Genomic DNA, 10,484 nt, shown 5'->3' with positions numbered 1-10,484 from the left:
TTGGTATTAATTTGGTTGTCGTGAATAGAGCAATTGGATTAGCAAATTTAAGTTCCAAGTATACTCATGATTTGGATATAGCCAGAGATACATATCCGTAAGTAAAGAGACGGGTTTTTGAGTTGTTGTTATCTAATAATTGGTTTCCGTAATAAGAAGTGCTGAATTATTTTGTTTTTTTTTACAAAGTATTACGGAATTGGAATAAATTTGGTTGATCTGCACTTTCAAAATGGCCCTCCGTTTTGGGACGAGGTAGACTGCTATTTCATTTTATTTAGAGAGTAATTTATACGCTTAAATTGTATTGTCATAAAATTTGAATCAGTGATGCATTGAAATTTGATTTTTTTTAAAGTTCGCAGTTATTAAAATTTTAAATATTTGATCATTTTTATTGTGTATGTAGTGAAAAAAATTTATTACGTTAATAAAATATTTGAGTTCAACTATAGCCTCTTTGTTTAACCCAATTCTTTTATTTAAATATTTATCATAATTAGTTAGATTGATGTTGATGATATTATTAAAATGGTGATAATTTGAGAGATGCATATAGATACATAAAAGATGATATAAAATAGGTGTATAATAATAAATGGGGTCGTGTGATCTTTGTTTCCTTTATATAATTAGGTTATCTTATTTTGTCTTTTATTTTTTTTCTTCTAGGTTTAGGTGTGTCCTTCATATTCATCAATGTCTTCCTGCTAAGTTCAAAAGACTGAATTGGTTTAGGTGATTGAGTTGGGATGGTGAAAGTTATTGGTGGAAGTGAGTTATGGATTTGAATAAAGTAGTGTTCCCATTGAAGTGGTTGAGGACCATTTGGAATGACAAATGTGGACATGATTCTCTATTGTAACAAATCTTTTAATAAATATATTTAATAAATACTACAGTTGGATGTTATTTTAATTATCAAGGTTTCTAATCTTTTTATTTTGTATAAAGTATAAAGGATGAAATAAGTACTATTAATATGCTCCATATTAGTTTAAATGAAACATAGAGATTCATATGATCTCTTAAAGACTAGATGAATAAATGGTTCGTGAGGTTAATTTCGCGTGCTTTTTTAACGCTTATTAGTGTTTTTTTTAACTAACAAACAAACTTTCAATTGTATATTGTATTATAATATTATAATTAACGAAGACTTCATATGAATTACTTTTAACATTCATATCAATTACCAATTTCAATAGTTTTCTTATTACAAGTTATTCTTGCAAAGGTTTAGAAACAATTTTTTTTCTTCTGAGGCGATTGATTTCTCGGTCTTCTATCTCAATTTGGTCTTTCGCTTTCGGTTTCCTACTCTTCTATTTTGGGTTTGGACTTGGATATGACTTGTAGACTCTCACATACTAGGTCAATTGGATCTCTCGATTCTTTGTCTCTGTCTCCATTCATGGATGGGTGTGTGTACCTGCAAGGTGCTCCGATGCCAAAATCAGAATTGGTATTAGTTAATTATGAAATAAATTGACTATACCTACCTTTTTAGATTGATCACCTATTTATAGCATGGACTTTAAATCCAATTGGACTTTTACTCTTTGTATCTAATATTTTTTTAACACACCCTTCATATTTTGGACCCTTTAAATGGATTTTGCTATAGTCACTAATTATTTATTCATTTTTTATTTATTTATTTGATTTTCACTTTTCGATTCACCTCTCAGTCAACCTCTCGGCATAGACAATACACAAGTATCTATAAAATCTAAAATTTAGACTAATAATAAAAATAAATTTCGCATAAAAGTACTTGAACGAAAAACATATTTAATCTTGTAAAAAATAATAAAAAAATGGAAATAATGAGATTAACTTTTTTATTTAGTAAAGATGGTTTTAAAAAATAATAAAGGTTAGAATAACTCATATAAATTAATATTTTAATTATTTAGTTATTCATTTTTAATTTTTATCATCTAACTAAACCATTTTTTTTCTAATTTTTACCTGATTTGTCTCTAACTTTTCGGAGCTAATTCACATCTTTCTCTCTACCGAAGAGTGCTATACAATGAGAAAGTGATATCAATTATGACTTATCAAAATTGTAGTTAGAGTAAATTTAAATTAAGATCCTATAAAAAAAAATAGTATACTTTTTTCTCCAATCTTATTATAGTATGTTTAAAATAATAAAAAGTTATCGATAATAAAAAATTACAGACTTAAAATTTTTTAAATTAAAAGTTAAAATTGCATAAAAATTTAGAGAGAAAAAATTGTGAGTAATTGAAAATTAAGACATTAGAATTATAAATTAGAGATAAAAATAAAAGTATTTTTTTTATACTTAATGTAAAAATAATAGTTAAAAAATATATTCGCTTATTTAGAACCTAATTATATTATTACAAATCTTATCTTGTTTGAAAGACTAAATTTCTAAATCAAAATTTTTAAAATTGATGAAATTTGTGTTCTTGCATAGGTGGGGAAGATCTTGTCTTGTTGATTGAAAATACTCTTTGATGTCGTTTGTTTGATAAGTTTCAGTCTTCGAATTCGGTCAAGGAGAGAATACAATACTTACAGAAGATTTTTCAAATGACTAAGTCATTCTCAGTATATAGTTAAAAATAATAAATATTATTTTATCTTTGAACCTATATTTATAGAGAGATTTGATAGTGGAGACGAATATATACATTTTGAATTAAAAATAAAATTGAAATTAAATGATTTTATTTTTTTTTATGTTTTCAAAGTCTAATTTTTCTTTTTGCCTATACCCTATAATTTGTTAGAGTTATATCAGACATTGACTAATCAAGCCAACTTGAACTTTTTAAAAGGACAACTCTTTAAATATTTAGATTTCACCTATAAGGCTTTACTTCAAAGAAATTATTAATAGAAACAAACCAATCATAAAAAAAGGAGCATTAGTTTTAATAAGGATGATAAAACAGTTCCCCATGTTACTTGTCCACATCTAATGGTTACTCATTAATAAGGTAGTTACGAATGTTATAAGTATCATCGAGTATATGTTAATATTTATTGAAATATAAATTTTTAAAGAAATTAAATATAAAGGATATTTATGATAAATATTTTTACTAAAAAAATATATAGTGGTATACTAGCAATATATAAATTAGAGTGATTTATTTAGTATATATTAGTATTTAAGTAATTTTATATTTCAGAACTTGCAAATTCAATTTACCTTATTATTATTTTCCATAATATGATTAAGTGATTATCTTTTTAGACATACATTTATACTAAAAAAAAAATTGTTTAAATATACAGTATTATACTAACAACAAATTAGAGTAATTTATTCAATATATAATAATATTTAAATAATTTTACATTACAATACTTCAAACTTCAATTTACCTTAATTTTCTTTTTAAGCCATTAATAAAAAGTTACAACATTTGCTTTTTGAAAAAAATGAGAATATGTTTTTTTTAACAATTGGAATGAATTATTAGAATCATTAATATAGGGCTAGAAATTTCATTAATTGTGAACAACATGTCATGTGCTGCGTATAGTATTTAGTACATATATCCATTTCAGAAATAAAAGCACATCTCCATATTAAGATAAACTAATTTGATTAAGAAGTAATTAAATGTTTAAGTTTTAATCGAAGTTAAGAACATATAGATAGGAATGGATAAATAATATTATATTATAATAAATAATTGGATAAATTAAAAAATCATGAACAAAAAATAAGTATAGGCCACGCTTGAGAAGATATTATTACATAATAATATATAAAAAAAAATTGTATTATCAAAATACACTTCATTAAATTGTCTTCTAAAAAATTATAGAAAGAGTGAATTTTAATATATAATAATCATATATTTTTCATAAAATATATTAAAAATGAATTTTTTATTTATAATAGAATTTTCTCTTTTACAGTTTGTTTAGATTGAGGAGTGAAAGTGTGAAAATTTGAGGGAGTGTATGTGTGAAGATTTGAGAATAAAGTTAGTGTGTTTGGATTGAGGTATACTGGAGTAGATGTGCGAAGAAAGTTTATTGAAGTTTGTGGGTGATATGATGGTTATGAAAGTATTTTGAATTATTTTTAATAGTATAAAAGGTAATATTACAAATTTATCTTTATATTTAAAAAAAATAAAAAATAAAATATGAGTTATTTTTGTGTAGATTTTAGTTAAATAAAATAAAATAAAATTAAAATTATAAATTAATTAACTAAATGTTGATAAAAAAATTAAAAAAATTATTAATTTTCTTATTATAAATATTGTTTATAAATTTATTATTGTTTTATAATATTATTTTAAATATTATGAATAAGTAAGGACTTTAATGTAAATATGTATGTGATTATGTGGATTTCTTCGCACAACACTCTTATATGCAAAGAAATTTGTTTTTGTGAATTTCATGAATCCACGCTCGCATTTCCCTTTAAATTTATAGAAACAAACGTATTATATCATCGCCTTTCAATTTGTTTGCAGGCACAAGAAATCAATAGAAGCAAACGATGCATTAATCTTCTTTCCCTTCATGGCCAAAACATAAAACACTACGTAGTAGATCTATAATTTCATCGAACTCGATTTGATTAACGTTAGTCCTTCTGCCATGTCTACGTGCACTACCGTCTATGTCTCAACCTTCACGCACGTCGGCATCGTCTACACCAACCTCGCACGACATTGACTCCATCTACCGCATCTGGCTCGAGATTGTCGTCGTCGGGTCTAACACCATTGCCAACCTCCACTTCTACAACTTCTTCGGGTCTAACACCATGTTAAACAGAGTTGCCCAATTTAAGAAAATGTCATAAATAAAACACAATCACACTCTTATATCAGTGCCATATTAGTCTGATAGGTGTGCAAGTGAATATTCTGATTATCACTTCTGGTTGGATTGGAGTAAGGGGATTATGTAATAGAAGTATCTGATTTTCAGATTAGAAAAAAAAATTCTATAAAAGGAGCAAAAGTGTCGTGTAAAGGATTATGTATGTTTTTTTTTGTTGTGTTTGTGGTATTTTAAGGTATTTACTTTTTGTAAAAGAGTTTTTTTTTTTAAAAAAAAAAGCTCTAATATTTTTGGAGGTTAGTGTTTGGTGGTTTGTTTATGTTTTTATATATTTCGGTGTTTAATGTGTCGTTATTTTCTGACAGTTGTCAAGAGCTGGTTTTGGGGTAAGGAATAACTGGTAGCTTTTGTTGGGAGTTTGGAATAAGTTGAGGTATGAGGTCTTATCTTATCTTTCTTCTTAGTTTTTGTATAAGAGTTGAGTCACTCTTAAGTGATTCATATTTATTTATTGTTTCTTGTTAAACCAATAAAATAAATTTGTGTATCACTTCAAAAACAAACATGAACAGTTGCAAGTGTAGGTGCTCGTTTGAGATATTAAAGAACAATGATAGGTTGATATCCACGTCCACATTCATTTGACAATCAAATATATTATTATTTTATTTTAAAATTTTACATTTTAAAATTTTTCATGAAACTAATATAATTTTTTTTTTAATTTATCAAATGGAGAGATTTTAAAAAGATGTGTTTGAGAGACACTAAGAATAAAAAGTCGTACTCTTAAAACACCATTTTTACATTAGAATAAAAAATATATTTTAATTACACAATTTTTTTTAATAAAATCGTATGTGTACTATACAACTCTTTTTAATTGTTTTTTAGAAGTAGTGCATTAAAATGATGGTTTCTTTCTTTTTATTTATTGTTACTTGTTGAATATTTTATCCCCTACCAAGCACATATGTTCAAATATTTATAGTGAACGGGTGTGTCCATGTTATGTGTATCGAGCTATATTAATTTGCAAAAAAGTTACTTGCAAAAACAAACCACACTCACTTAGCAATTTGAGGTATTTTTTTGCGAATAAAGGAAAATGAAAAGTTATAATAGTAAGAATAATAATATATAGATAAATTATATTTTTAATATAATCACATTACAACTTTTAATATTATTATTTGAATATCTTTTATATTATTTAATTTTAAATTTATTTTTTATTATATAAATTTATTTCAATATTCATCATATAAAAAATATATACTAACTCTAAAGTTTGTCGTACTGTCATTTTTCATATTATAATAATAAAACTGGCTGAAGCTGAGTAACTCATGAGTATTTCATTGTATGACTAAAAAAAATATATTAAAAATCTCCTGTAAGTCATCCCATGTCAGATTCCATGTATATATAGCATAGCATACCATTTTCACTGTTTTTCTCTGTAAAAGACCCCACAGAGAGGTCCATTGCAGGGTCACCTGAAAATGATAGATCACCTTTACTCAAGGTTACTCATAGAAACAACATGTACTATGCTATGTGTTAACGATCTTCTGCTCAACTTTCTATTTCAGATATACACAATAACTATTTGGGACCGAGAGAATCACTTCTACTGGTTAAACAAAAAATCTTTATTGGTTGTGATTTTTTTTTCATTTAAATTCTTCTCTTGGTCTTCGGTGTTTGGATATCGGTTTTTAGTTGGAAGTATAATTGTAAAAAGTTATTCAAATTCTTTTTTTAGTGTTTTTCAAATTCTTTTCTTAGTGTTTGGGATTTTTAGTTGAAAATGTATTTATAAAATATTATCGAACGTTTCAATAAATGCTAAATTTTTAAGTAATGTAAGATATCTGTTAGAGTGAAATGCATGCAAAAGCATAAATCAATGAAAGCGAAGACGTAATTCTGAGATTAGCTTCACAACCACAATTAGAGATTCAGATTCAACGTAACTATGATCCAATCAAAGCCTCCGTTTTGCACAGAACTTAGTTAGTTTGACAGAGACAGTAACATTCATCTCAGATCACCAATCATAAATCTGGTTGGTGTTTGAGACAGACATTTTACATATTAACCTTGTAAAGTCATTATCTATTATCAACATTTGTATGAGTGCCTTCTATTGACTCTATCTCATCATATATACATCATAAATTTTTGTATAAAATATTAATGATTGATATTTATAATTTTTTTGGAACAAAATATATTTGATTTGCTATGTCTAAACGTATTTTATATTTTTTTTCTAAAAAAAATAAAATAAAATAAAATGAGATAACATTTTGATACATAACTACATGTAAAACATATAACTATATATATACAAATATATTGGTATGAAATGTACTGCATATATTATTGACTATTTTTTATAGTCACTCCCCTTTATTTTCTAAAGTCTATCTCCTCTTAAAAATCTACTGCATAAATTATCAACAGTTTGACCATCAAAAAATTATCGGCAGCTTTTTTTTTTTTTTTTTTTAAATTCATAACTATTCATCTCATTTGATATATATATATATATATATATATATATATATATATATATATATATTTGTGAAAACCTCATATAACAATTTATTGGACACTAATCAACAATTTAACCCATTTCACTATACTAGCTGATACCTAATTGAATTGTTCAACTTTAATACATAGTTATCAGTATAAAAAAATCCTTAAATAGAAATTAATTTAAAAATAAAAAATAATTAATTACTATATTAATTAAATTATATATATTTTATAAATTAATAAATTATTAATATTTTAAATAATTTTTATTATTAATATAAATTTATAAACTAGTTTTTAAATTAATATTTAATTAATTTTACTAAAATTTTGATAACTATGTATCAATTTATAATCTGATTTATAAACTTTTATTAATAATAAAAATTACTTTAAATACTGATATTTATTTAATCTATATAATAATATATAATTTAGTTAATATAACAACTAGTTATTTTTAAATTAATTTTAATTTAATAATTACAGTGTAATGTATATTTAGATATATAGGGAGATAGTTCCACATAAATTTGATTAAAAATTTATAATTAATAGACTAGGGTAAGCGATGGATTAGCTACACGATAACAGAAAGAAAAAGAGTTATATGAGTAGCATTTATTACTCACAAGATACGTGCTAACATTCACGCACTTAGATGCTATATATGAACACGAATGTTTTAAATTAAATGTAATTTGTTTCTCAGTTTTCAATAAATGGAAATGTTTAATATTAACGAAAGAGTTATATAAGGAGAAAGTCATGCATTCGCTCATCAACATTTAATTGTGAACGCATGATGATGAAGGTTGTAAAATATTAACATGATAACTTCTTTTACTTTTATGTACAAAACACATAAAAGAGAAATAGACCCAGAGATGTCAGAGATGTCAGAGAAGAGAGAAGGCACCTGAAAATGATGGATCATATTGACCTAGTTAAGGTGACAGACACCTAGTTTGATTCGAAAAATACATGGTGATGGTGTGAAGAAGATATATAATGTCTTGGTGCTGAAAAAGCTTTAATACAAGGTATGTTTGCATGTGAGACTTTATGGTCTTGCTCTTTAAAAAGGCCCCTGCCAGAGGAGGAAAAACCATTTCAGGGGAAAATTTAAACACTGTACCTTCACTTGACAATGATACATCGTATATATATACTCTGCTAAAAAAATGGAGTCACCTTGGTTTTGAAATGTGTACTATTTTCTATTTTGTCTCTTGTGAATCTTTCTAGTTTTGTGAAAGTATTTACCATTCAATTGGGTTTCTAAATATTGTAGGAAAAATATCGTAAGACTTTTATTGTAAGATGAAACACAGAGGAATAAGGATGAAAGAGAAGACATGCATGATCCTAGGGATAAAGCTAAAGTGCAAGTTGGGTGATAAAACGTACTTATAGTGAAAGTAGACTTTGAGAAAACCTGCGGCTTTATGAGATGAATTTTTTTAGAATATATGTTGGTTAGACTAGGATTTCATAATAAATGGATTAGGTAGATGAAGGGGTGCTTACAATCCTCTACAATATTGATTTTGGTCAATTAGAGTCCAACGTTAGAGTTCAAACTTACAAAAGACCTCAGGCAATGGGATTCACTTGCACCCCTTTTGTTTTTAATACTTACAGAGGAACTAACAGGGATTGTGAGACAAGCAATTTGAAAAAAAAAATGTTGGAAGGAGTGAAAATAGGGAAGAAGGAGGTGCAAGTAAGTATCCTACATTACTAAGGCATTATGAATAATATATTCACTACTAAGAGTATCCTTAGATGTTTTGAAGTTGTCTCGAGATTAAAGATAAACTTTCACAAAAACAAGATAGATGGGTTGGGTGTAGAGGAGCGTGACATGAAGAGATATTTAAAATTTCTAAATTGCAGCAATATGAAGTACCATTTACATATTTGGGAACGGTGGTAGGTGGGAACCAAAACAATATTTTTGGCAAAGAATACTAAACAAAATCAAGAAGAAATTAGGAAGGTGGAAAGGGAGATTTATGTTTTTGCAGGGTAAAGTGTGCTTGATAAAAGTTATCATACCACTACCCCTTTGTTACATATCCTTCTAACAAATATAAACATGAGTAAGAAATGAAATTAGGAAAATTTAAAGGAAATTTTGGTGGAGTTAGGATGCATAGGGAAGAAAATTAGATTAGTTAAAATGGGAGGACATATGTAAATCTAAGGAAGATGGGGTTTAGGGGTTAAGGATCTCAAGTTTTTTCAACATTGTTTTATTGGCTAAATGAAAGTGGAAGCGGGGGATCTGCAATAGTGATAACTTTTTACGACAAGTGCACCGCTTTATCAGAAGTAATAATGTGTCTCTAAGAACGAATATCAAATCCATAAGAAATAGTTGAATAATTAAGTAAAATATTCGTTAAATATAAAACATAATAATAAAAATGTGTTGAAAGTTGTTGTGATGACAATGATTAATAAGAAACAAGGCAAAGAATTTGTTACGTAGAGTTGGAAAAATAGGGATTTGCTCACTATTTTGTATTTTGATTAGTATGGTAACATTATATCCTTTGATTGATATTGATGCCCGTATAAAATTCATTTATATTGATTTCTCACATATAAAATTATTAAGATGTTTCTTAAATATCGATTCTTCGCATATTTATAAAAACAACTTAGTATTCATATGAGACGTTGATAACAATTAATATTTAAAGTTTATTCCTAACACTCAAATATGTTAAGTATTATTGATTATGTAAGGGTCTAGAAACTAACCTTAGAGTAGAAGTGGTATATTTTAAATGATACCTGAATATTTTATTATTAAAATGAAAATGACATATAAATAGAAAATTCAGTTATTGAGGTTTCATTTTAAAAGAACCACCATCTTTTCCCTTTTCCTTTCTCTCCCTTCTCTCTAAAATTCTGATCTCCTCGCTTATCAGTTTGGCGATCGGAGTCTGCCATTGGACTCCTAGCAGTGAAGACTACAAGACTGCCCGATCAATCTCTTATAGAGTAAGTTCAGTTTTGTTCCTCTTTTTCCTTTTTTTTCCCTTCTCTCTAAGATTATGATCTCCTTGCTTATCAGTTTGGCGATCGGAGTCTGCCATTGGACTCCTGGCAGTGAA

Source organism: Phaseolus vulgaris, chromosome 11 (genome assembly GCF_051622355.1).
Source record: "Phaseolus vulgaris cultivar YP4 chromosome 11, ASM5162235v1, whole genome shotgun sequence".
Classification (NCBI taxonomy): Eukaryota; Viridiplantae; Streptophyta; class Magnoliopsida; order Fabales; family Fabaceae; genus Phaseolus; species Phaseolus vulgaris.
The sequence above is the reverse complement of the archived record's forward strand: the minus strand, read 5'-3'. Positions refer to the sequence as shown.